Source organism: Neomonachus schauinslandi, chromosome X (assembly GCF_002201575.2).
Source record: "Neomonachus schauinslandi chromosome X, ASM220157v2, whole genome shotgun sequence".
In the NCBI taxonomy this organism is placed as follows: domain Eukaryota; kingdom Metazoa; phylum Chordata; class Mammalia; order Carnivora; family Phocidae; genus Neomonachus; species Neomonachus schauinslandi.
In genome coordinates this window covers 115,708,884-115,736,262 of record NC_058419.1, presented here as the reverse complement: position 1 = coordinate 115,736,262, position 27,379 = coordinate 115,708,884, and the positions used below count along the sequence as shown (strand labels likewise).

The 27,379-nt window shown below is 40.4% G+C and overlaps 1 long non-coding RNA gene across 3 annotated transcripts in view; it reads right to left on the bottom strand.

Moving 5' to 3' along the window:
* Window positions 1–18,914, bottom strand: part of LOC110573792 — a 106,395-nt gene extending 87,481 nt beyond the window's left edge. For 2 of the 3 annotated variants that reach the window (XR_002479928.1, XR_002479927.1), the window contains exons 1-3: window positions 18,801–18,914; window positions 17,056–17,205; window positions 15,412–15,510 (exon numbers count right to left, since the gene is read on the bottom strand). This is a non-coding gene — a long non-coding RNA (uncharacterized LOC110573792). Of the gene's footprint in view, window positions 1–15,411; window positions 15,511–16,616; window positions 16,696–17,055; window positions 17,206–18,800 lie in introns of those variants that run through there. The other variant, XR_002479929.1, reaches the window with a different exon arrangement.
* Between the last annotated feature and the right edge of the window lie 8,465 nt (window positions 18,915–27,379).

Here is a 27,379-nt window from a genome sequence, read left to right as displayed (position 1 = left end):
GCCCAGGGCCAGATGGCTTCCCAGGGGAATTCTACCAAACATTTAAAGAAGCATTAATACCTATTCTTCTGAAACTGTTCCAAAAAATAGAAATGGAAGGAAAACTTCCAAACTCGTTTTATGAGGCCACCATTACCTTGATCCCAAAACCAGACAAAGACCTCATCAAAAAGGAGAATCACAGACCAATATCCCTGATGAACATGGATGCAAAAATTCTCACCAAAATACTAGCCAATAGGATCCAACAGTACATTAAAAGGATTATTCACCACGACCAAGTGGGATTTATCCCTGGGCTGCAAGGTTGGTTCAACATCCGCAAATCAATCAATGTGATACAATACATTAACAAAAGAAAGAACAAGAACTATATGATCCTCTCAATAGACGCAGAAAAAGCATTTGACAAAGTACAGCATCCTTTCTTGATTAAAACTCTTCAGAGTATAGGGATAGAGGGTACATACCTCAATATCATAAAAGCCATCTATGAAAAACCCACAGTGAATATCATTCTCAATGGGGAAAAACCGAGAGAGAGCTTTCCCCCTAAGGTCAGGAACACAGCAGGGATATCCACTATCACCACTGCTATTCAACATAGTACTAGAAGTCCTAGCCACAGCAATCAGACAACAAAAAGAAATAAAAGGCATCCAAATCAGCAAAGAAGTCAAACTCTCACTCTTTGCAGATGATACGATACTTTATGTGGAAAACCCCAAAGACTCCAACCCAAAACTGCTAGAACTCATACAAGAATTCAGTAAAGTGGCAGGATATAAAATCAGTGCACAGAAATCAGTGGCATTCCTGTACGCCAACAACAAGAGAGAAGAAAGAGAAATTAAGGAGTTGATACCATTTACAATTGCACCCCAAACCATAAGATATCTAGGAATAAATCTAACCAAAGAGGCAAAGGATCTGTACTCAGAAAACTATAAAATACTCATGAAAGAAATTGAGGAAGACACAAAGAAATGGGAAAATGTTCCATGCTCATCAATTGGAAGAACAAATATTGTGAAGATGTCAATGCTACCTAGAGCAATCTACACATTTAATGCAATCCCTATCAAAATACCATCCACTTTTTTCAAAGAAATGGAACAAATAATCCTAAAATTTGTATGGAACCAGAAAAGACCCCGAATAGCCAGAAGAATGTTGAAAAAGAAAAGCAAAGCCAGTGGCATCACAATTCCAGACTTCAAGCTCTATTACAAAGCTGTCATCATCAAGACAGTATGGTACTGGCACAAAAACGGACACATAGATCAATGGAACAGAATAGAGAGCCCAGAAATGGACCCTCACCTCTGTGGTCAACTAATCTTCAACAAAGCAGGAAAGAATGTCCAATGGAAAAAAAAACAGTCTCTTCAACAAATGGTGTTGGGAAAATTGGACGGCCACATGCAGAAGAATGAAACTGGACTATTTCCTTACACCACACACAAAAATAGACTCAAAATGGTTGAAAGACCTCAATGTGAGACAGGAGTCCATCCAAATCCTAAAGGAGAACACAGGCAGCAACCTCTTGGACCTCAGCCGCAGCAACTTCTTTCTAGAAACATTGCCAAAGGCAAGGGAAGCAAGGGCAAAAATGAACTATTGGGTCTTCATCAAGATAAGAAGCTTTTGCACAGCAAAGGAAACAGTCAACAAAACCAAAGACAACTGACAGAACGGGAGAAGATATTTGCAAATGATATATCAGATAAAGGGCTAGTATCCAAAATCTATAAAGAACTTATTAAACTCAACACCCAAATAACAAATGATCCAATTAAGAAATGGGCAGAAGACATGAACAGACATTTTTCCAAAGAAGACATCCAAATGGCCAACAGACACATGAAAAAGTGCTCAACATCGCTCGGCATCAGAGAAATCCAAATCAAAACCTCAATGAGACACCACCTCACACTAGTCAGAATGGCTAAAATTAACAAGTCAGGAAATGACAGATGTTGGCGGGATGCGGAGAAAGGGGAACCCTCCTTCACTGTTGGTGGGAATGCAAGCTGGTGCAGCCACTCTGGAAAAGAGTATGGAGGTTCCTCAAAAAGTTGAAAATAGAGCTACCATATGATCCAGCAATTGCACTACTGGGTATTTACCCCAAAGATACAAATGTAGGGATCCGAAGGGGTACATGCACCCTGATGTTTATAGCAGCAATGTCCACAATAGCCAAACTATGGAAAGAGCCAAGACGTCCACCAACAGATAAAGAAGAGGTGGTATATATATACAATGGAATATTACGCAGCCATCAAAAGGAATGAAATCTTGCCATTTGCAATGACATGGATGGAACTGGAGGGTATTATGCTGAGCGAAATAAGTCAATCAGAGAAAGACATGTATCATATGATCTCACTGATATGAGGAATTCTTAATCTCAGGAAACAAACTGAGTGTTGCTGGAGTGGTGGGGGGTGGGAGGGATGGGGTGGCTGGGTGATAGACATTGGGGAGGGTATGTGCTGTGGTGAGTGCTGTGAATTGTATAAGACTGTTGAATCACAGACCTGTACCTCTGAAACAAGTAATACATTATATGTTTAAAAAAAGAAGAAGATAGTAGGAAGGGTAAAATGAAGGGGGGGAAAATTGGAGGGGGAGACGAACCATGAGAGACTATGGACTCTGAGAAACAAACTGAGGGTTCTAGAGGGGAGGGGGTTTGGGGGATGGGTTAGCCTGGTGATGGGTATTAAAGAGGGCAAGTACTGAATGGAGCACTGGGTGTTATACGCAAACAATGAATCATGGAACACTACATCAAAAACCAATGATGTAATGTATGGTGATTAACATAACATAATAAAATTTAAAAAAAGAATAAAAAAAGGCATATTCCTGGGTTCGACCTCAGGTCTAATGTGCCCAAATCTGCTTGTGGCTGGGAAATTTATCTTTAACACACCTGAGTACTGCTTATGTACTTTAAAATTTAAGAATAACCGTCTTAGAGAAGCAGATTTTGCAATGGTTCGAACTCTATTCAAGGTAATAAATAATTTTTACATTCTAATCACAGACACATTCACATCCATACATATACACAGACAGAGACGGATGACTGAAAATAAAGATTTTGTGGTGAAAATACCCTAAGTACCATAGATCTTTTCTAATCTATTTAAGTTTCCAAAATGTTGATCAGTGACTCAGATATATTTCATGACCCAATAATGTGTGATGACCTGGCTTTTGAAAAACGCAGGTCTAGGGAAGATGCTCATAGGACCTTTATTTGAACATTTTTTTCTTCTCCCATATATACGTGGCAAATATATAGTGCTTCTTTTTCTATGCTTATCAATTCCTTTAAATATCCATTCCCCTATGCCAGTGGTTCTCAAATTTTGGCATGCATCAGAATCACCTGGAATACTTGTTAAATCACAACTTTCTGAGTCCCACCCTCAAGAGTTTCTGATTCAGCAAGACTGGGGAGAGGCCAAAAATGTGTATTTCTGGGGCGCCTGGGTGGCTCAGTCCTTAAGCCTCTGCCTTCAGCTCAGGTCATGATCCTGGGGTCCTGGGATCAAGCCCCGCATCGGGCTCCCTGCTCGGCAGGAAGCCTGCTTCTCCCTCTCCCACTCCCCCTGCTTGTGTTCCCTCTCTCACTGTGTCTCTCCCTGTCAAAGAAATAAATAAAATCTTTAAAAAATGTGCATTTCTTTAAAAAAATTTTTTTTAATTTTATTTTATTATGTTATGTTAGTCACCATAAAATACATCATTAGCTTTTGATGTGGTGATCCATGATCCAAAAAATGTGCATTTTTAACAAGTTTCCAGACTGATCCTTCTCCTCAAGGGACCAACTTTGAGAATCACTGCCCTATATATTCCAGTCTCTTTGATTTGCTCCACAAATCATTAGAAATACCCAAGTTTCCCGGCTGATTTTTATTACTGTGTCTAACCACATTTGCACCATTTCTTGATTATTTCTTTTATTACTGCTTTCCAGCTACATTTGCTTTTGCTGGTTTCCACTCACTCAGACTTAGCTTGCATTGTGTAATGAACATATTGGATTCAGCTGGCATTTCCCTAAAGCCTGCCAAAAGCACTCCAACCATTGTCTTACTGGCATGTTTCCGACTCTGATTCTAAAACTGTTCTTTTCGTTCCTCTGTTTCTTCAGAAAGCACTAAGGTGGCTCAAGTCCCAGTCTAGTGGTGCTGTTTGTTCTGTAAAGTCTCAGAGATGGCAGATCAGCCCCTCAAGGATGTCATTCTGATGCTATTAATCATTTCTTCCTCCATGGGCCTGCTAGATCTCAGCCTGAGTCTACTGGCCTGGGTTTACTATGGTGCCTCATGCTATTGGAAACTCACTACCACAAGCAGAGAGTGAAACATTTTTGGAAATTTCATATGTTTGGCGGGAATTGGACAAAATAACAAGCTATTAGAGCTCCTTCTCTTCTCCCAATGCAGAAAAGTGGTTTTTGTTCTAGCCATTGTATCCAGTTTTTTTGGTTGTGAAAAAAGAGGAAGGGGGACACAGCTAAGGCTAGATCTCTCCCCCCAGTTCTGAATTACCCATGGTAAGAATGGACCGGCTTTGAATGTTTTAATACAGGGGATAGGGGACTCATTCCTATCTGAGAACCCAGCATTCTGGCCCCACCGTAGACCACTGTCCTCTCTTGGTCATGATAAGCTGATTAACACCTATGTCATGAATGCTTTGAGGGAAAGATATTTGGGAATCTGATGTCATCATGTGATTTCTCTCCCTCACTTGTCACCCAGATAGCCCTCAGGGCCAGAATGGTACTATGGTACTCATGGCAGTTAACCCAAACATCTCCCTGTAAACTTTCCTAGGTAAAAATTCTTTCTCCTATATTCTATGATCTGTTTATCTGGGGAGAGGGATGGGATCTCTGAGTTCTCTTGCAGGGCTTTGAGCAGATTTTAGGTTCTTTTCTGAGAAATATTTGGACTCTGCCCAGGTCCATCTGAGGCCCATTTCCATTAAAGGTAGGATGACTTTTCGTCTAAGCCAAAATATAAATCATGTTCTTTAATTTTCAAAAAAGATGTTTAAACTGGGGCGCCTGGGTGGCTGAGTTGAGCAGCCAGCTGTTGATTTCAGCTGAGGTCATGATGTCGGAGTTGTGAGATCAAGGCCCAAGTCAGGCTCTGTGCTCAGCGTGGAGTCTGCTTGAGGATTCTCTCTCCCTCTCCCTTTGCCCCTCCCCCTACTCATGCTCTCTCTCTCTCTCAAAAAATTTAAAAAATAAAAAAGATGTTTCAACTTTCTACACAGTCATCTGAAAGCAAAAGCACTGGAAAAGTTTATTTTTGAACTGTTAAGTAGCTTTGGCCAAAATCATGGTTGGGAAGGGTTACACTTGCAAGAGATGTTCTAGATTACCCACCAATAATAGGATCTCTTACTTCTAGCCTTGTGTTCAGTGCTAGATCCCCTAATAGCAATGCATTCGATAATACCTTGGCTGCAGTAGAATCTTCTTCAGGAACTCACTCTACTCCCACCCAAAAGGTAAGAGCAGTCCCTCTGGTAACCATTTTCTGTGATATGGCCTTGGCTTCCTACACACACTTGATTGGTCCAGACTTGGATGTGTGATCTAGACTGTATGAAATAGAGAACCTTCACTGAAAATTTGGAATTAGGATTGAAATTCCAGTTTCCATCAGGACTGCTTATTTAAAAGGAAGCAATATAAATCCATGAGTGGTGGTACAATCCTGTTTTTCACCATGTGGATTGGAGAGCAGAGAAGCCCAGGAGGAGGAGAGAGATACAGAAATTTCGAGAAGAGAAAGAAATGAAGACGATACAGAGATGAGAAATGGAAAGAGTGCAGTTGGTGTTCCAAGCGCTTCATTCTAATGTATTCCCAAGGCCTTTGGGATCCATGTTATTATATCTTAATAATAAGTGGTAGCTTTTTCGCTTATACTAGTTTGGGTCCACTTGAGTCCATTTCTGTTATATGCAGTCAAGGGAGTTGTAAATAGGACTAATGCCTTCTCTGAACTATTATCTAATGTCATCTCTCGGCTTAAATCAGAATCCTTACAGAAAAGACGTCTGCATTCTGTATAGAGACATGGTTGAAGTAGCCCCCTTTGTATTACTAGTTGGGTGAAAAATCGCTACACAGATTTACATCTTTGTATGAGTGTATTTCTGAGTGCATATTATGTCACATTTTCTCCATGAAAATGTTTAACTTCTTGTAAGTCATTTGACAAATGTTTATTGAGCACTACTGTGTTTCCAACATTATTTTAAGACCTGGTTTTTAAAAAATGGCAACTTTTTTTTCTATCAGGTGTTGACGGTTTTATAATTGATAATGTTTCCCTAATTATCTTGACTTCCAGGGAGCTCCCAGCTAAATTTACATGCCAGTTATGGTGACCATTTTGTTTCATTATTTTATTACTGTTATGCTTTATAGTCTCACTTTTTAAAATATGATTCTTTTTAAAAATTAAAAAAATTTTTTTTATTATGTTATGTTAGTCACCATGCAATACATCATTAGTTTTTGATGTAGTGATCCACGATTCATTGTTTTCATATAACACCCAGTGCTCCATGCAATATGTGCCCTCCTTACTACCCATCACCGGGCTAACCCATCCCCCCACCCCCCTCCCCTCTAAAACCCTCAGTTTATTTCTCAGAGTCCATAGTCTCTCATGGTTCATCTCTCCCTCCGATTCCCCCCCTTCATTTTTCCCTTCCTTCTCCTAAATATGATTCTTTTTTTTTTTTTAAAGATTTTTTATTTATTTATCTGAGAGAGAGAGAATGAGAGAGAGCACATGAGAGGGAGGAGGGTCAGAGGGAGAAGCAGACTCCCTGCTGAGCAGGGAGTCCGATGCGGGACTCGATCCCAGGACCCTGGGATCATGACCTGAGCCGAAGGCAGTCGCTTAACCGACTGAGCCACCCAGGTGCCCTCCTAAATATGATTCTTAACCACAATTTAAATTCCTTTTTACTGGGGTGTCTGGGTGGCTCAGTCGGTTGAGCATTGAACTCTCAGTTTCAGCTCAGGTCGTGATCTCATGGGTCGTAAGATTGAGCCCTGTGTCAGGCTCCATGCTCAGTGGGGAGTCTGCTTGAGATTCTCTCTCCCACCCCTCCCGCTTGCACACTCTCTCAAATAAATAAATAAATCTTTAAAAAAAGGCCTTTTTACTAGCCTGGATTCACATGTCTATACATTTTTATTTTAAGTGGACTCCAAGACTTTTGGGAGAAGTTGGGGCACAGATTATTTGGAAATCAAACTAATGAAATTTGGTTCTGTTTGGGTTGGTCCTTGGAATGGAGAGGATATTAACTCCAGAGTAGAGTCATGAGATGGCCATGTTTCTTGCCACATAGATGAGGGAGGAGAGACAATCAGTCAAGACAGAGAAAGAGAGAGAGAGAACAAGAGTGAGAGAAGATAGAAGTAGGCATGCAGGAAAACAGAGAGGCAAAGTGGAGAATGTAGCACTAAAGTGGGCTTTCAACATTCACAGTTATTCTTTCATTTCTCCTCCAGAGATGTATCGGGTGCTTAGAAGGAAGTCTGCTAAGTGCTGAATATCAGAGACAGTGTTCCCTCTTAGTGTTTACATTGTCACTGAGGGATCATCATTTAAAACCCTCTTTAACTGAATCAGGTTTAATAGTGCTGATCCAGGATGTCTTTTCTTTTCTTTTCCAGACTAGTTTTCAATGGGTCTTCAGGCTTTATTTCTGATCTTTGTTGTGGGATTCCACTTTTCACCTACGGGCCTAATTAACGCCCTGGTGGCCTCTCCCAGTCTTCACTAAGCCCTAGGTATTTACCGCACACCCTAGAGCCAGGGATAAGTCAGTGTCAGGCCTGCACTCAACGGTTTATCTCACTGAGGTCAATGACGAGTCATGAGACAGACAGAAGCACTTGATATTGGCAGCTGGGCCTGCATGTGAGCTAGCAATTTAGAGTGAAAAATCCAGCTGCCCGTCCCTTGAGTTCTTTCACATTTTAACAATGGCTGTTTACTGGCAGGGGAATCGAGGCCTGTGCAGAAAGAAAGAACAGAAGATAGAAAATCACACAACCCACATTACGAAAATTAGAGCTTTGTTACTTCTCTTCACTACATATTCTAATATGTTGATCCGGAGAGATTTTCCCTCACCATGTGACTGTAAATGAATTCCATGAGATCCACAAAATACACTTACCATTTCAGAGCCTGAAGAATGATTACAATGTATGGCAAACCAACAACAACAACAACAACAACAACATACACACATATACACATACACATCCTCTTAGTGGGGGAAATTTTCTTCCAATTCAATGAAATTTGGTCGTATTTAGAAGTCATATTTTAGCCCACTCTCACATCTAAGGATGCAACATAAATATTGCTTTGGAAAGCTGAAAGGAAAGACAATCAACTAAATGCTTCTATTTTATAGAACTGAATACAATTAAAATGCTTATATATACATACAATAGCAAGCAGGACTAACCATTTGGTTTAATTACACAGTCCAGATTTTTAAAAAATGTGCTTTAACTCCCAATTGGCATTCTAAAATCTGAAAGTAAACTTCCTGTGATAGTGAATGGAAGGAATTCCAGAATTCGAAGAAGCCTTTCTTGAGGTCCCATCAGTGATCACAAAGAATGCATATGCTCAGTGAACGCAATTATACATTAATTTAGATAAAGACTGTCCAAGGAATGAATTCCTGAAATTCAGTGTGCCTGGCTACAGTGGGCTCTGTGTTGAAAGTAGATGTACATATGGTATGTATAATGAATTAGATGAGATATTCTATTTACAGGCAACATCATTGCACTTTCTTTCGTCTTTGGGAACGTTCTAATCCATTCACAAGAATGTTCAGAATCACATTCTGCAAATTCTAATGCTTGAGCAATGCAGGGTGGGGGTGTAGGGTGGGAGCAGAGAGTGAGACATAGAGGAACTTTCATCTAAGCAAAAATCTCACCAAATTTTGTTCATATCAACTCTGGTTATAGGGCAATTGGTAAAATTTTTCTTTCAAATGTTGTTATCATTTCTCAGAGAGATGGCAAAGATGAAGCATGTAAAAGCCAGTAAGGGATCATGGTAGAGCTCATTGATGAATGGATGTTTCTAAATATAAAGATGATATTCATAAGTCTAAAACATAGAACATCTCAGCCTAGCATCTTAAAATTTGAAGTTCTAAAATTGAGCATGCCAACAGCAGAGAGGGTTTTTATGATCATCTCTATTGCCACCACCACCACCACCATCATCACTATCATCATTCTCATGCAGTCTTTTTTTATGTGCCAGGCATCAAGTTCAGCATTTTTTAAAAGATTTTATTTATTTGACAGAGAGAGAGAGAGAGAGAGAGAGGGAGAGAGAGCACAAGCAGGGGGAGCGGCAGGCAGGGGGACAGGGAGAAGCAGGCTCCTGACAGAGCAGGGAGCCCGACATGGGGCTCAATCCCAGGACCCTGGGATCAAAACCCAAGCCGAAGGCAGTTGCTTAACCAACTGAACCACCCAGGCGCCCCTCAGCATTTTACTCTAACAGGTAATTTAATCCTCACACATACCCTCTAAGGGAGATATTACTATTATTCCCCTTTTATAGGGGAACAAACTAAGTCTTAGAGCAGCTAACTATATACCACTAAAGTCCAAATTCCGCCATCCTCCAGTTATTTGCCACTATAGAGACAGCAATCCTAAGTGTTCTTGATTTGGTATTCTTTCTAAGAGAACACATTTCAACTCTGAAGCATGCAATCCACATTTGCTAGATGGAAGGGCAACCCTCTTCCAACGTGGAGCATGAAAGAGGTATCTGAATGTGATTTAAAGATCCTTTTACTGTTCCCTGCTTGGTGAAGAAGCAGCTATTTTTATCTTATCATGACTCCTGCTTTCCAAATTTGTAAAGTGGTGCACAGACACACCAGGACACAAAATAAAAAGCTCTCTCTTTTCACCCGCCCTTTGTTAACTACAGTAAATAGTAGAGCTGATTTTCCCAGCTAGACATCAGAATGGCAGAACAACACAGAGGTTGTGACACGGATTCTGGAGCTGGACTGCCTGGATTCTTCCAGATCCTGGCTGTACCACTTGCTCGTGTGTGACTCAAAGCAGTCCCTTAATGTGACTATACCTCAATTTCATTGTCTGCAGGATGGTGATAAAAATATCCTTCTTCATAGGGTGGTGGCGAAGATTAAATGAGATGCTACGTGTAACATACTTAGAACTGTGTGATAAAAGTTGACTTGTATTATCTGGCTATGACATTCATCACTTACTCACTACTCAACTGTCCCCTGGAGGTCATCGCTGGGCTTTCGCTGGCTCTGAAATGATTGGCTTCTAACTCTGTCTCCTCATGATAATAAACTCCTTAATGGTGGGGGCCATTTATTATCTCTTGATACTTCCTGGTGTCTGGCACAATGGCCTTTTTATGGGTAAGAACTCTATACTGTATCACCACATTAAAAAAGTGTGGGTGACAGAAAAGACCTTTTATTTTGTACCCTGGTCTATCTTTATACTAGTTTTACAAATTTCAAAAGCTGGAGTCGTGACAATATAAAAATAGCTGCCGTACTCGACTAATGAAGCAGATGGAAAAGGATCTTCAAATCACATTAAAGCATCTCTTACGTACTTTGCATTACCTGAAAGGAAGGGTTTTGCTTTAACCCAGTTAATGTTTGCTGTTGGTTAGTGCCTTGTATTTTCTTTTTGGTCGTTTCTTTTCTTTTTTAGAGAAGGAAAGGGAAAGGGGGAGGGAGGAGCAGAGGGAGAGAGAGAATCTTAAGCAGGCTCCATGCCCATGCCCAGCGCAGAGAGGATGCGGGGCTCAATCTCATGACCCCGAGATCATGACCTGAGTGGAAATCAAGAGTTGAATGCTTAACCCACTGAGCCACCCAGGCGCCCTGTATTTTCTTGTTTATCTTAAAAGAACACCAAGTCAAGAACACTTAATGTTACTGACCTTGCACTAGGAATGAATCCAACTGGATGGATAGCAGAATTAGGGCATAACTGTGTGAGTCCTCAGGGTTATGACTGAAGTTAGGTAAGAAGGTAGAGTGGCACAGAGGGGTGACGTTCTTGGCCAAATCTTTTGATTAAACATCTGTTATAAGCCCAAGAATGGACAAAGTATACCTTCTGTAGCAACAACACAGAATAATCTGGTGTTGAGAATGTTAATCTGAAAAACCTGGTACTAGCTCTGGAGACTGAGATGTGTGGGGAGACAGTGTCGTGTTGGTGATGGGGTCTGTCATTTCTGAAAGTCACATGATCAATAAGGTCATATCAAGCCCTCCATCTAGAGGGGTTGATGGAATTAAAACAACATTTGGAAAGTATTTCACTGGTCATCAGCAGCAGAAAATAACAGTCATCTTGGTAAATACCTAAGCTTTCTTCCAAGGGGCTCAAAGGTTCTACTTATACCCAGATAACGTAGAAATCTCAAAGCTCTCTACTGTAAATATTCACCCCTAGGCTCATGCTAAAATAGCACCTGGTCTTAAAAAAAAAATTGTGCTCCTAAAAGCCACATCGTTACAGCTACTCTTGTTTACTCTGATCATTTCCCAAGGGGGCATCACTGTTCGTGCCTATCAGTTACCTAAGAATCAAGCCTTATAGACATCACCCTTTCATCTCCACTGTGTTATCAGGCAAGCATCACCCAGGGTCACCACTTGAGCGTGAGGGTATCTCTAACTTTAAGGAAATACAGGACATTAAAATCTGAACTTGATATATATGTCCCATGAAGGAGAGAGAGGGACTATTTATTAAAGACATATACATACCATGTTGCAAACTTGTACTACACACTAGGTATGTATGGGTACCTTACATATGTGTCATATAGGTTTATATACATTACATCTGTACTGTATACTACATCATCCATCCTTACAGTTCCTAGGTCAAAACCCTCAATGTGTCACTCTGATACCTCTTCTCTTCTTTTGATGCCTCCCTTCTCTTGCACCTCACAACGGATTCACCAGCAAATACGATCAACCTGATCTTCATAATATACCTGCAATCTGACCACATGTCACTTACCTCTGTTGCCACCACTCCAGTCCCATCTGCCATCTTCTCTCACCCGGATTGTTGCACTGGCTTTATAACTGGTCTCCCTACTTCTGCTGTTGCCTCATAAAAGCCTATTCTCAATTAAGTTCCAGGGTGATCCTTTGATGGCATAAAGTGGGTCATGGCGCTCCTCAGCCGAAAACCTTCCACTGGCTTCCATCTCACTCCATGATCTGTTCCACCTAGTACCTCTTCGGCTTCATCTCCTGCTCTTCTGCATGCCTCATTCTGTTTTGTGTTTTATGTAAATAGAAGCACAGACTAGTTATTTTTTGTGTGTCTGGCTCCTTTCTTTCAACATTACAGTACTTAAGAGATAGTGGTATTATCTCAGGGTTAGACAAACAGACTAATAGCACAAAAGGGAAGGGCTGGAATTGTGCCCACGTATACATGAAAGAGATGAAAAGATACATGAAAAAATGAAAAGAGATGAAAGATACATGAAAAGAGAGAGCCTAGAATTGGCCTACATAAACAAGAGTTGGCATGGGAGATCAGTGAATAAATAACCCATCTCTTCAGTAACTAACACTGGAATGAATAGTTATCCCTATGGAAAGAAATGACCTTGTATCTCCATTTTCTATCATAAACAAAATCAATTACAGGTGGATACAAGACTCAAAGGCAAACAGAAAACTAAAATTTAAAGAAGAAAATATAGGGGAAAAGCATTACAACTTCTGGGTGGGGAGGATTTCTTTAAAAAGATGACAAATACCCAAGCAAAGCTAAATTTAAGTACATTATAATTAAGAAGGCCTATTCAATAAATAAACCATAAAAGGTAAAAGACAAGCCACAAATAGGGAGAAGATATTTGCAGTACATATGACTGGCAAAGGATTAATATCCAGAATATAAAGAAAGCCCCACAAATCAATGAAAAAAAAAGAAAAAAGAAAGCAGGCATTTCAAAAGAAAAGATATATGAATGAAAATATCCCTAATCCCATTAATAATCTGGGGATGCTAATTAAGGATACAATGAGATGGCCTTCTATGCCTACCAGATGAACAAAAATTAAAATGTCTGACAAAGATGATTATTGCCAAAATGTGGAGAACCAAACACTTCTTGAGCAATTAGTAGGTATATAAATTGGTTCTACCACTTTGGAAAAGAATGTGGCATCACCTTGTAAAGAAAAATATGTGTATTCTTATCACCCAACAGTTTGGCTCCCAGGCCTGTACCCTAGACTCTTTCTTATCTGACCCTAGAAACATGTGAAAAATATTCTAAGTAGAATGTTTGTAATAACAAGAGAATAGAAACACCACAACTACCATTGACTGGAGGATGGATGAAAAAACTATAATATATTAATAAACTAGAGCAGGACAGAAAAGAATGCCTAATCTGTGCTTCCATTTAAATAAAATGCGTTAGCATATTAAGAAGGCAGTGAAAATGAAATATGGTTACATGCATCAACAGTGGGTAACTGTTAAACATAATATTGAGTAAAAAAGCAAGTCACCAAAGAGTGCATGCAGTGTAATTCTGTTCATAAAATGTCCCAAAACATGTGAAGTAAAATAAAATTTTGTTTAGAAATGCATAAAAATTCTGGTAAAAACATCCAACAAAGTCAAGGAATGATGAACACAGAATTCAGGATAGTAGTTACCTCAGCGGGGGTAGAGTGGGATACAAAAGGGTTCAGGCAGAGGCAGCTTGGGAACTTCAGAGGCTTGGGTAATATTCTCTTTCTTAAGAAGAGTTGGAGGGTACATGGATTATTTGATTATTATTTAAACTGTATATACTATATACTCTTTTGTGCCTACGATAATATTTAATAAAAATATAGCACCCATGAGTTCTTCTACTACTACACTTTCCAATATGGCAGTCCCTAGACATGCATGGTATTTGAAATCAAATTATTTAAAATTAAATAAGATTAAACATTCAATTCCTCAGTCCATACTGCCATGTTTCAAATGCTCAGTAGCCATATGTGGCTGCTGGCTACCATATAGGACACTGCAGATCTCTGGGCAGCACTGTTCTAGAACATTTTTACCTCCTTAGCATTAGATACTGTTTTTATCCACTTTTTATAAAATCAGGCAATTCAACGACTTTCTGCAAAAAAAAAAAAAGTCTCCATAATTCTGTCAATAACAGCAGTAGGAGATGAAGCAAAGATTTACTTCCTATGGATTTTGTTGATCCTCTTGGTTAAAGAAAATTCCATTAACAAATTTGTCAGACTTCATATTCCAGTTCACTTAACTCATCAAATGCCAGCATGAGCCTGATTACTATTCTGCTTCAGGAAGTCAAAGACAGCTTCCATGCAGCTTCTTGTACCAACAAGGTCGTGAGCAGAATTTCATCTGCCAAAAAATTTCATTGTGTGAAGATTTACAAAGCTACATATTCTCCAAAGTAGAATTCGTAAGTGGAAAACGGTCTTCTAGAATGAGAAGGTACCATAGACAAAAGAGAAAATCTCTGCCTTCTTCCCACCTATTTTCCAGGGACTTCCCCAAAGCAGGTGTTGCTATCTGAGAGTTTCAGATTCTAGTATTCCAAGTGTATATTTTACCCTGTGTGGTTAGAGGGTCAAATACATGGGTGTATTTCTCTGTTTCCCTGCTCCCGTGGAGCAGAATCTGGCCTTGGGCTCTGGCATCCTTTCTTTCTTTTCTATCTCACACACACTTGGATGTTCTAAACCCTGACCCCATATTCCTAATACAGTTTCCGTAAGGGTGGTAAAAATTTGAAAGTGGGGTTTGGAATTAGGGGAGGGATAAACTCTCCCTGTGCACTTGGGTCTAAGCCATGGATTCTTATCCAGTTGCCTAGAAAGCTCTGCATTGGAGTTTTAGGCACAAACTCACTGAAAGGGAAAAAAAAAAAAAAAAGATGGGCACAGTGACTTTGGGGAGGGCCTACAAGGAGAAGAGAGGGGCTGAACCAAAATCAGATTCAGATGATGCTTCCTCCGTTTCTCAAAATTCCATTTAATGGCACTTAAAGCCCCAACATCACCCCCCGAGATTCTAGCTGAGGATTCGTGATTCAGAGTTGAACGGGGAGTTAGAAAAGTAGCAGTCAGAAGCCTGCTGTTAGCTGTAGTCCAGCTCTGCAGGGAGTCGACATCCCTCCTTAAACGGGTGTTTCCCTCACCTTATGGGTGGTTGTCACCCCATCAACACCAGGGATGTTGGGTAGGGTAAGGTAGGAGGCAGCAAGTTACCTTCTGTCCTCGCTCAGGGTACTCAGGACATGCCTGTCCATCCTGGCAATGTTACATCTCAAAGCCATGAACGTTTGCCTGGTCTGCAGTCCTGAATCCCTGAAGAGAAAAGCCATCTTTAAAAACACCATTTTAATAGTTAAAGCCTACTTCTAAAGAAGACTGATTTCATCTGATTGCTCTATTAACACAGATGGTTGACCCCAAAGTAATGAGTGCCCCTAAATTCATCACAGATATTCATAGCAGTAACAAGAATTATCATAAAATAATTTCCCATTTACCCATCAATCATAATTCCAGACTCAGCAAAGATGTCTACTTTCTTCTCTTTTACTAATAAGTGTAGGTTTTGTTTTTTTCCACCCAATTATTCATTTTGTATGGATTCATTCATTTGTTTATTTAATAGCATTCATTGTCTAAGTCACCGGTTTCAAATCTGTGCATTGTGGGCACTCAGGAATTCTAGGTCCTTTGCAAAAGGACCCTTTAATCCCTCTACTCACCGAGTATAGGCTGTCTAATGAATAAAAATAGGTCTTCCTATATATGGGCCTTGGGCTTCCTATATGTGGACTGCTATTTTTAAATGTCTGCAGGTGTTATGATTTATAAAATACAAAATCATTTAAAATTGTTTTTGAAACTATAGTCATTTTGCCCTTGTATAAAATATTTTCTTAACCAACTAACACTAGAAACGTAGGTAAAATTATACGATGATTTGGAGATTTTTCTGATGGTATAAGGAGGTCTTCAAACTCATAGTGTTAGGAAACTCTGGTCTAAGTCGCGCAGAGTTGGGTCCTCTCTCACTGTGAATTAATATCTGCCAACAGATTTTCCAAATCCTTGAGCAACAGGACCCATTGCTGATCAGTGACTATGTTGAATACTGCTGGAGCAGAAGCTGGGACAGATACCTGGGTTGTTAACAAAGGAAAATGAACAAAACCCTCTCACAAACAAAGAAAAAACCCGTTTGCTTATCCAAAGTGATTTTTCCCTTCCTCTTTTTGAAAAATCCTATAATGCCACAATTTCTTTCCAAACATAAGGTAATAATAGCACCTAGAGGGAACACAGAGGAAAAGTCAGGGGATTCCCAGGCATCTAGCCATCCAGGGTCACCCAAGCATTTCCTTGTCCTGCTTTTGTCTTCCAATGTGTTCCTGGATGGAGGCAGTGCCCAGCACACTCACCTTTAAACAATCATCTGCTTCTTCTCAGGCTACTCATCTGCCTGGGATTCAAGCTGGAGGAGGATGGGTGGCCAGCTAGAAGTCCTGCTAGGTCTGCACGTGCAACGTGCCAAGTCTCTCTGCAGTTCGCTTAAATAGCCAACATTATCTCTTCTTCAGTCAGCTGCAACCCAAGTCTGGGGGGCAGTGTGGGGATGAAAACTGGGGATGCACCTGGGCTCTAGTCCCAAGGTCAACAGATAAGATGTGATGACTAATTCACTCCTAGTGAATTTTTTTTTTTTTTTTTTTACAAATTCACTGGAAAAACAGTTAAAAGTATTATATGACATGTATCTTTTGCTTAAAGTTTGAACAGCAGGGACACACAATTCTCCAAAAATAAATCCTTTTGTATAACAAGCTCCTTTAAGCTCAGTTCCACGTCCACACTCTGTACCTTAGATTTTGGTTCATTAGCTTGCAAAATGCATGTTCTTGGTAACAACTGGGAGCAGCGAAGGTGAATCAGAGGATCTTCGTGGCTGGATGAAACAAAGAAACAACGAAAATCCTGTGCCCCTGATGTGAAATCAGTAATATCAGCTTCCTGTGGAAAAAAACACACCTTGATATAAGGGGATGGGGAGACTGTGGAGAAGTGGAAGGAGAGTACAGGGGGACAGAATCAAACTTCATCACCTCCTATTACCTACAGTGGTTTTGGTGGACATTTTAGAAGGCTAGTTTATTATACTGCCAAATTGGCATAATGATGGCCAGCTTCAGCACAAAGCACACACTCTGCACATAATAAGTACCCAATAAATATTTATTAACGCCATCTGACCAATTGCAGACCAATTCAGAAGACTGCTTCTGTTTTCTTTGCCAGTTTGCCCCTACTTGATTTCAGCTCTCAGAATTCCTTTAACTAGGCTCAAGACCAAGAATATAGTTGGAATTACTATAAAACTTGCTCGTTTTGCCCTAGTATTATGCTCAGAAAATACTATCTTTCCTGGGGGAAATATACCACAAGTAGCTTTGCCTATTTTTTCCTCATGTTTCTGAATATTATTTTTTAAAACATTAATTGTAAGGAATATAAAAAACTGTCTTCATTTAAAAATTACTTTATTGAGTGCATTTCCTCTGAAGTAGTTCAAAAATAGGGCTGTATTTTTCACCTACACTTCTTTTTTAAAAAAGATTTTATTTATTTATCTGAGAGAGTGCGAGAGAGGGAGAGCATAAAAGTGGAGAGGAAAGGGAGAAGCAGGTTCCCCACTGAGCTGAGGAGGGAGCCCGACGTGGGGCTCGATCCCAGAACCCTGGGATCATGACCTGAGCCAAAGGCAGATGCTTAACCGACTGAGCCACCCAGGCACCACTTACCTACACTTAATAATGATATTTTACTACCTATGGTCATAAAAAGAGGGCCACACATGCTCCTGGAAGCTGGCAGTCTTATTCACTGCTATTACTGGAGCCATTTAAGTTCTTCCTTGTTTAGGTTTAGGGAAGTCTGGTCTTAAAAGACTAATAAATCAACACTCAGTACAAATTTGAAAATATTAGGAGAGGCTTCTCATTTCCTCTTCCCAAGTTTTAAATTCAGCTTTGTGATAAGTGTAAACTGCTAATTGGTGGTTCTTAAACTTTTGAATGCATACGAATCCTTTGGAAAGCTTGTTAAGATACAGATTCCTGTTCCCACCCCCAGAGGTCTGATTTAGAAGGGGTTGCCTGAGCATCGGGATTTCTAACAAGCTCCCCGGTGATGCTGAGGCTGGCATTCTGCAGGCCACACTTTGAGGAGCACTATTCTAATGACCTGGATGAGTTAATGAAGCCATTTAAAACGCCTGACATCCTCCCAGAGGATTATGTATGCATGCAAGTAATCCTGCCTGATAAGTGAAGATGGATGGCCATACTTGGGCATCTTAAGACTTCAGCTCTGGCTATACCAGAAATAGTATGTTTTGAGACCAGCTCCAGTATGACAAATGTGTTGTCTTATAGCTGATCACCATGACTCATGCCTACTGATTCTGTTGTTAAGGCAGCCTGAGAAGTATGTGTGCATCGGGGGAAAGCCTGTCTCTCTACTTTGGGAAATACCAGGTCAAATGAAATTTGAGGTCATTCCAGTAAAACTGTGGAAAAGGGAGAAAGCACCCAAGTAGATTCAGTTACCTTCTATGATAGTAGTTTAAAATACCATGGCCCAGGGGGCATGGGTGAATTTGTCTCCTTGGGAAGCAAAGGGGTTGACAGAAAACAGGTATGGATGTGTTTTCAGTTAATTCACACTAGTTCTTCTGCACACTTGAATTCTGTAGGAGCTTATCATACAGAACAGCAGGCTCTCAACAAATCGGGAGGCATGATTCAAAGGAGAAGAGGTGTCCTTGAGTGTCGTCGAGATGCATTCATATCCTCTGGAGTCCTCACGCTCTTAATGCTCCATTTATTTGCTGTGCTACCTATGAGACCAACAGAAAGCATATTCTCTGAGGAAAATACTAACATTCAATTCAAGGTATGGAGTCTTCCTCTGTTGGGCTTATCTCACTTAGCATAATACCCCAGGCCCATCCATGTTATCACAAATGGCAAGATTTTATTCTTTTTATGACTGAGTAATAGTCCATTGTATATGTAGACCACATCTTCTTTATCCATTCGTCCATCGATGGACGCTCAGGTTGCTTCCATACCTTGGCTATTGTAAATAATGCTGCCACAAACATAGGGGTGCATATGCCTTTCCAAATTACTGTTTCTGTTTCCTTTGGATAACTGCCCAGCAGTGGAATGGCTGGATCGTATGGTATTACTAGTTTTAGTTTTTTGCGGAACCTCCATACTGTTTTCCACAGTGGCCGCACCAACTTACATTCCCAGAAACAGTGCACAAAGGTTCCCTTTTCTCCACATACTTGCCAACAAACTTGTTATCTCTTACGTTTTTGGTACTAGCCATTCTGACAGGTGTGAGGTGATATCTCATCGTGATTTTGATTTCCATTTCCCTGATGATGAGTGATGTTGAGCATCTTTTCATACCATATGATTTCACTTACATGTGGAATTCAAAAAACAAAACAAATGAACAAACAAACCACACAACAACAAAAAAGAGAGGAACAGGCTCATAAATAGAGAATAAACTGGTAGTTGCCAAAGGGGAGGGGGGTGGGAAGTTGGGCGAAATGGGGGAAGGAGATTAAGAGGTACAAACTCCCAGTTATAAAATAAATAAGTCATGGGGCTGAAAAGTACAGCATAGGGAATATAGTCAATAATAATGTAATACAGTAATTGTAGTGAGTGTTTTGTAATGTACGTAATGTGGAATTACTATGTTGTATACCTCAAACTGATTTAATATTATATGTCAACTATACTTCAATTAAAAATTGGGGAAAAAAGGTATTGAGGACTTCTGGATCTGGCTAAGTTGGAGTAAACACACTTCACCCTATCCTCCCACTAATTACATCTAAAAACCCTGGACGGAATCTATAAAGTAGCTATCTGACTATGGCAAATAAACACGTGGAAGTATGTTCAACATCATTAGTCACTAGGGAAATGTAAATGAAAACTGCAATAAGATATGACTACACAGCTATCAGAATTGCTTATCCAATAACCTGATAATAGCAGGTGCTGGTGAGAATGTAGAGCAACTTGAGCTCTCATACATTCCTGATGGCAACTCAAAATGGGACAGCATTCCAGAAAACAGCTTAACAGTTTAAGGTAACAAAACACCAAATAAACTAACATTCCTACATGATTAGCCAAAAGAAACGAAAGCTTATATTCACACACAAAGCTGTACATGTATTTTTATAGAAACCTTAAAGCGAAAAAAATGCTGTTCAACAGATGAATGAATTAACACATTGTGATCCAGGGGCGCCTGGGTGGCTCAGTGGGTTAAGCATCTGCCTTTGGCTCAGGTCATGATCTCAGGGTCCTGGGATCGAGCCCCACGTCGGGTGCCCTGCTCAGCGGGGAGCCTGCTTCTGCCTCTCCCTCTGCCTCTCTCCTCACTCATGTTCTCTCGCTCGCTCGCTCACTCTCTCTTGCTCTCAAATAAATAAATATCTAAAATCTTAAAAAAAACAAATTGTGATCCATACAATGGCATGCTACTCAATAATAGAAAGGAATAAACTAAGTATATATGAACAACATAGACAAATCCCAAATACATTGTGCCAAATGAGAGAAACCAGTCTAAGAAGTTACATACTGCATAATGCCATTTATAAGACATTCTGAAAAAGCAAAACTATAGCGTGAGTAGTGGCTTGTCAGGGAAAAGGGTGGGTAAGGAGTTGACCATAAAATAACAGCCTGAGGGAATTTGGGGGAATTTTTGTGCTTTAATCCAGAGCGTGGTAGTGGTTAGATGACACCATGTATTTGTCTTTTTTTTTTTTTTTAAGATTTTATTTATTTATTTTGAGAGAGAGAGAATGAGAGAGAACACATGAGAAGGGATAGGGTCAGAGGGCAAAGCAGACTCCCTGCCGAGCAGGGAGCCCGATGCGGGACTTGATCCAGGGACTCCAGGATCATGACCTGAGCCGAAGGCAGTCGCTTAACCAACTGAGCCACCCAGGCGCCCCGACACCATGTATTTGTCAAAAGTCATAGAACTTGACACCAAAACAAAAGTGAATTTTACTGTATCTGCTAAAACTGAACATACACATATAGTAGGACCCAGCCATTGTATTTTTTGATTTACATCCCAAAGAAATGCACGCATTGGTCCACTAAAACACACGCATGAAAATGTAGTAATACTATTCTCAACAGTCCAAATCTAAAAACTACCAAAATGTCCATCATAACAGAATGAATAAATAAACGGTGGTATGTCAGTACAATGGAATCTACATGGGAATGAATGAACTGCAACTAGACAGAATAATATGGTCTACTCTCACAAACATAATGTTGAATTTTAAGAAGCCAAATTTAAAAGTGTACATACTAGATGATTTCATTTATATGAAATTCAAAAGCAGGCAGAAGGTAATTAAGGTGTCAGAAGTCAGGGTAGCGTTTGCTCTTGGTGGCCTAATGACTGAAAGGGGAAGAGAGGTCCTATTGGGGTGCTGGTAGTGTTCTATTTTTGATCTAGGTGCTGTTGATATGGGTACGTTCAGTTTGGGAAAATTTATCAAACCATAACCCTATGTATCTTTAGCGTGCTTTATGTATGTTATACTTCAATATAAATGTGAATATGTATAGATTTTTCTAGGGAGAGTTGCTACAGGTTTCAGCAGTTTTGCAAAGGAGTTCCTCCTGCCTCAAAACTAATTGCAAGCATTGACTTAGAGAACAGAGAGCAGATCTCAAATGGCATGAGGATTGTGGCTTGACCAGTAAATTTTTTCTGGATTTTTCTACATTGAACGAATCAGTCTTGTTCTACTTAAAGAAGTTGGTGGTCATGTGACATTCCCCACCCCTGGCTGCCTTTAAGAATACTATTCTGTTTTCCCAGGACTGTAGGGTTTCCCAGGACTAGGCACGCTCACTGCTAAAGCTGGCAAAGTCCTGGGCAGCAGAACAGAAGTGGAAGAGACCGTGTTCTGCTTCTTTTTAGAAAAGAACAAGTCTTCAAAGTCATGTGTCATTGGAGTTGTTGGCCTTTGGAAATCATCTACTCCCACAGAAGCACCCAGATGTGTTTCATGGGGAAACGGAATGGAATTTCCAACAGTTCCCATATTTGAAGAAAACTAAAGTGGGTCAGGGCAGCATTTAGAAATTCCCGGTGGTCTGAGGGCGAGGGCCATCATAGCTGCTGACCTTTAATCAGCCCTCCGTATGATGCTTCCTTTCTTCTTCCATGCTAGGTGCAGACCTGGTTTCCTGTGGCACCTCAGCTGGCTGCAGTTTCAGCAGCGTTTTCAGGACAAGTGATTAAATGAATGCTTTTCAGAGTCCTTGCAGGTGGATCAGATTTAGCCAGGGCAATCATGTGTCTCCATACAATGAGTTCCCTAATGCCCAGGGAGAAGGCACAAATGGCCTAGTAGCCCTTGAGAGTTTTCAGTGTAAGATGGTTTCTCTCTCTAGGGTTGTGGTTATTGATGTTGTCCTTTTATACTTGGTGAACACCACTTAAAATGTTCAGTATAAGGTAATCAAAACTTGTCCACCCCCTTTTTACAGAAAGTATCTTTGCCTTATGTAACAGTCATGCTTTTTCCACTTGTAATTAACAAATAACTTCAACATGGAGTGGAGGAACAGATGAAGTGGCTGGATTCGCCAAACATTGCAGAAACTCATAATGCAGGCTAGTGGACAAGATGTTTTACTTTCGAAACTGGTTTTAAATCCCCTCCAAAGGAACACATCTACACATCCATTTTTGTTAGGTAATACAGAGTCCTACTCTAGCTTCTAGAAAAGCCACCATGATTGGTATGGGAGCTAGAAAAGGGGAAGGATGAGAGACAGGGAGGGAGAGAGAAGAGAGAGCAAGAGAGAGAGAAAGAAAGGAAATGCTCTTGATAACAAGTTTATTGAACGCTGACTACTTATGAAATTTCTGACCATATATATATATATATGGTATTTAAGTTGTGTGTATCTATATGTATATATATAATACATATATAGAAAGAGAGAGAGAGAGAGAGGAAGAGAGAGAGAGATGTAGATATATGACCATATATGTCTATGTGTATATTTATATCTATATTATCATTACACATGTATACATGATATTTATGTATATGTGTATATTATATCCTTATTTAATCATCTCAACAACCTTTGAGGGTATTATCTGTTTATAGAAAGAATCTGAGATTGAGAGAAATGAGTAATTTGCCTTAAGCATGCACAGAAAACAGAAGAGAAAGGAAGGATTTGAACCCTGTTCTTCTTGATGCCGAGTGGATTCCTCAGGGGCTTTATGACCACTGTGGGCCTGGGAAATAAAACAGTCCCTTTTTACAAAGGAGAACTTGAGCTGATGGTTCTCGGGATAATTTTGTTTCAGATCATCCAAGAGAACTATGAAAAAAAAAAAACATTTTAAAGGCAGAAGTTTGTGAGCCTTTAGGTTCACAGCAGTGAAGAATGCCATGTATCTGAGGGAAGAAGAAATAAACCATCATGAGGGAAATGCAAGGTCTGCACAGGGTAATTGTGAGGGGGAAAATGGATGCTCAGATTGCTGGGGGTGAGAGAAGTTCTTGAACCCTAGATGAGGCATGTTGGCTCAGGTGACCCCAAATTCTACCTCAGCATCAAGGGAGGTGACTGAAACCCAAATGAAGCCATTTTTATCAGCTGTTCATGGCACGATACACCTTGTGTCCCGAGTTTTAAGTCCTTGAAATGACAGACTTCTCTAAGATTAGCCAAATGAGTGCTGAGTAAATCCCACATATATGGATTGACCTCAGACAAAATAGCTCAGATTATTTTGGAACACTCTGATGCATTTCTCCTCCATTTTCAATGCACTTGTCATTACTTTCTGTCCTTGAGGTGATTGTATAAACACAGTTATCTCAGCTCGAAGGCAAGCAGAGGGACTGATTTTACTGCATTTGCCTTATAACCTTAGAAATCGGTGAGTTAGCTGGTCCTGCTTTCCAACATTGTCTTCGTGCTAGCACCAAATTATGATCAATCCAGTGTATTTCCCAGGTGCATTGATTCTGAAGAATTCAAACTGTTTTCTGGATTCTTGATTAATCCTTCAGATATGTGCCTGAGGGACCCACTGTCACACGTCAGGCCCATTTTACAGATAGAGGATTTGAGCAGCTTAATAAAAGACATGCCGGCCACATCCTCAAAGGAATGAGAGTCCAGCCCAACCGTGACCCTAGTCCTGCTGGTTCCCAGCTATTGCTCTCCTTATTACCGAACGTGGCTTCTCTAGTTTCTACTCAGGCGCTGGTCTTTGGCTGGTTACTAGGCAACTTGAGCTATTAGCTTGGGCGCAAAACACGAGAGCATCAAAGTCCTAGAAAAATGAGGCAAATCTTCTCATTGTATGCATGTGAAATTGAGGCTAGCATCATGCCGTGCCAGGCAGTACTGGCCGGGAAAAAAACAAAAAGCTTTCAAGGGCAACCAAACACTGCATCTGATGGATCGGGTTAATTTGAGGCTGCTAATTATTACAGGTGTCTTAGAGCACAGAAGAGGAAAACTAAAGCATAGCCACTTGCCCTACAGAGCTTGAGCTTCAGCAAATAAATACTTGTACCACAGGAAAAGATGATGTAAGGGGGATGTTGAGGGCTCAAGATAGAAGAGAGAAATCATCCGATAACCAGGACGACTTGATCTTAGCTTCTCTGAGCTGGCATGGTGATTTCAAAACAGGAAAGCAAAAAGGGAAAGGTGGAGAGAGCAAATTACCCCAGCTACTTATTTGCAAAGCATAAAAAAAGAATTCCTCCGAAGAGTGAGAAGAGGAAAACAAGCTTCGTGTCGCTGTCTATCATCCTCCGGGAGTGGGTCCACGTGGGCCTGGGGATGTGAAGTGCGTTTTGTTCCAGAGGACAGAGAAGGGTGTGAGATGTGCTCCTGAGCTTTGGAACAATAGCAAAGCCACACGCCTCCCACACAGTCCAGAGACGTCCGAGGGGAGTGGCAGACTGAGCCTCCAGCTGCCCATCAGGCACAAGATCTGTCGCTGGGAGCATGTTCACCCCACGCTGGGTAACGGGGGGCATTTTGACCAGACCTGAAAAGCAAGAGGTTCACATTTTCTTCATTTTTAAAAAGGTCGCTGCTGTTACTAAAAATGGTGTGCGTTGCTCGATCCTCGAGAGGTACCTCACACCCTGCCCTGCATGCTGCCTTCCTCCACCTGCCATCAACCTCCTGCATAGGCCGAGCTCTGTCAGATCCTGTCCCTTCAAAACCCTTTGACCCAAAAGTATCATCCCTATCCCGATGGGACAGACAGCAGGAGGGATCACACGTGAAGTATAGCTCTAAGGTAAAATATTAGCCAACAGCTTATGCTCTCTCAGGGAAGAGATGTCACTGTTTTCATTTCTTCAGAGTTCTACCTAATGAAATACGCTTTAAAAAGAAAAGAATTTATGTAAATATTGGAAGAAAGTCATATTATCCTGGTGTGAACATGATAGGACGTTTTCTTAGAAAACCTAATAGGTGTAATTAAAAAGTAAATTATTGGATTACAAGTAAAATAATTGATTAACGTACCAGTTACCAGGAAAAATAGTTTAAAAATCAATTCATTTACTAGTAGAAACCAGATGGAAATGGAAATGGTGGGGCGGCCAGAGGGGAATCACACATGCATCCTATTAACAATGGAGACAAAAACTATAGAATAGATAGGAAAAAAATTTAACAAAGAAAGTGTAAGATCTGTTTGAGAGCAATAACTTATTGAGGGACATAAAACCAGATCCAAATAAATGTACAGATATATCATGCTCCTAGATAGAAAGTCTTAATATAATAAATATTTAATCCTTTTTCAAATAAATATATAAATTTCATGTAATTTCCATCAGAAACACAATGAACTTTCTTTTTAAATTGAAAATAATTACTTTAGAAAATATAAGAAAACAGAGTATACAAAATTGCCAAGAATGTTTTTGAAAAGGTAGAAAATAAGGAGGGATTTATCCTCTCTGCTATTAAAGTTAAAAACTACAAAGATTCTGGAACACAGTAGCCCAACATGACACAGTTATGATCAGTCTGTCACTCAACCATATATTAATGGGGATGTCAGAATTCAATTGCAAAAAGTGAGGTTTTTATCCAGATAAAGGAGCATACAAAGGAAGTGGGTTTAAGGTTTCTAAAGCTGCACGTTACGGCCAGTTGGGTCTCAAGGGGGCTATGGATCCAGAAAGCAGTCTTCATGATCCCTTTCCCATTTTCTTATGCCTTTAGGCTTTTCTTTTTAAACATTCGCCTTTGTGACCTGGTCTTCTTTCTTGGCTGGATCATTTGGCTTGTTTCTCATCCGGCACAATTCCTTCCTGTTTTACTTGTAATTCTGTTACTTGGCACTCCTCCCAGTGCTTTGTTCTGGCTTGGCCACCTTTATGCTCCACTTGGCTTTGGCCCAAGATCCAGCCCTTTTTCTCCCTTGCTCCATCCTTGCAGGCAGTTCCAGAATTCCAGATTTAGTCATAGCTTCATTTGCACTTATACTACTCCCTCTCCGGAGAACACCGCCTCCAGTGGATTATGACAAGTGGCTAGACTCTCAATGATCTGGAGTCTGGGGCCATGTTTTATTTATCAGCCAGGCCGTGAGACTGTAGTTGTATTAGTTTGCTAGGGCTGCCGTAACAAAGTGTCACAGTCTAAGTGGCTTAAACGACAGAAATTTTATTTCCCCACAGTTCTGAAAGCCAGAAGTCCAAGATCAAGGTGTCAGCAGGGTTGGTTTCTTCTGAGAGCCTCTGTTCTTGGCTTGTAGATGGTCATCTTCTCCCTGTGTCTCCACATTGCCTTTCCTTTGTGCATGTCAGTGTCCTCATCTCTTCTTTTTATAAGGACACCAGTCATTTTGGACTATGGCCAACCCTAATGATCTCATTCAACCTTAATTCCTTAATTACCTCTTTAAAAACCCTGTCTCCAATACAGTCACATTCTGAGGTACTAGAGGGTAGGACTTTACCATATGAATTTCATGGGGCCACAATTCAGCTCCTAACAATGGTCAAGCTATCTGGGTTCAAATATGTATTCACCTCTGCCTA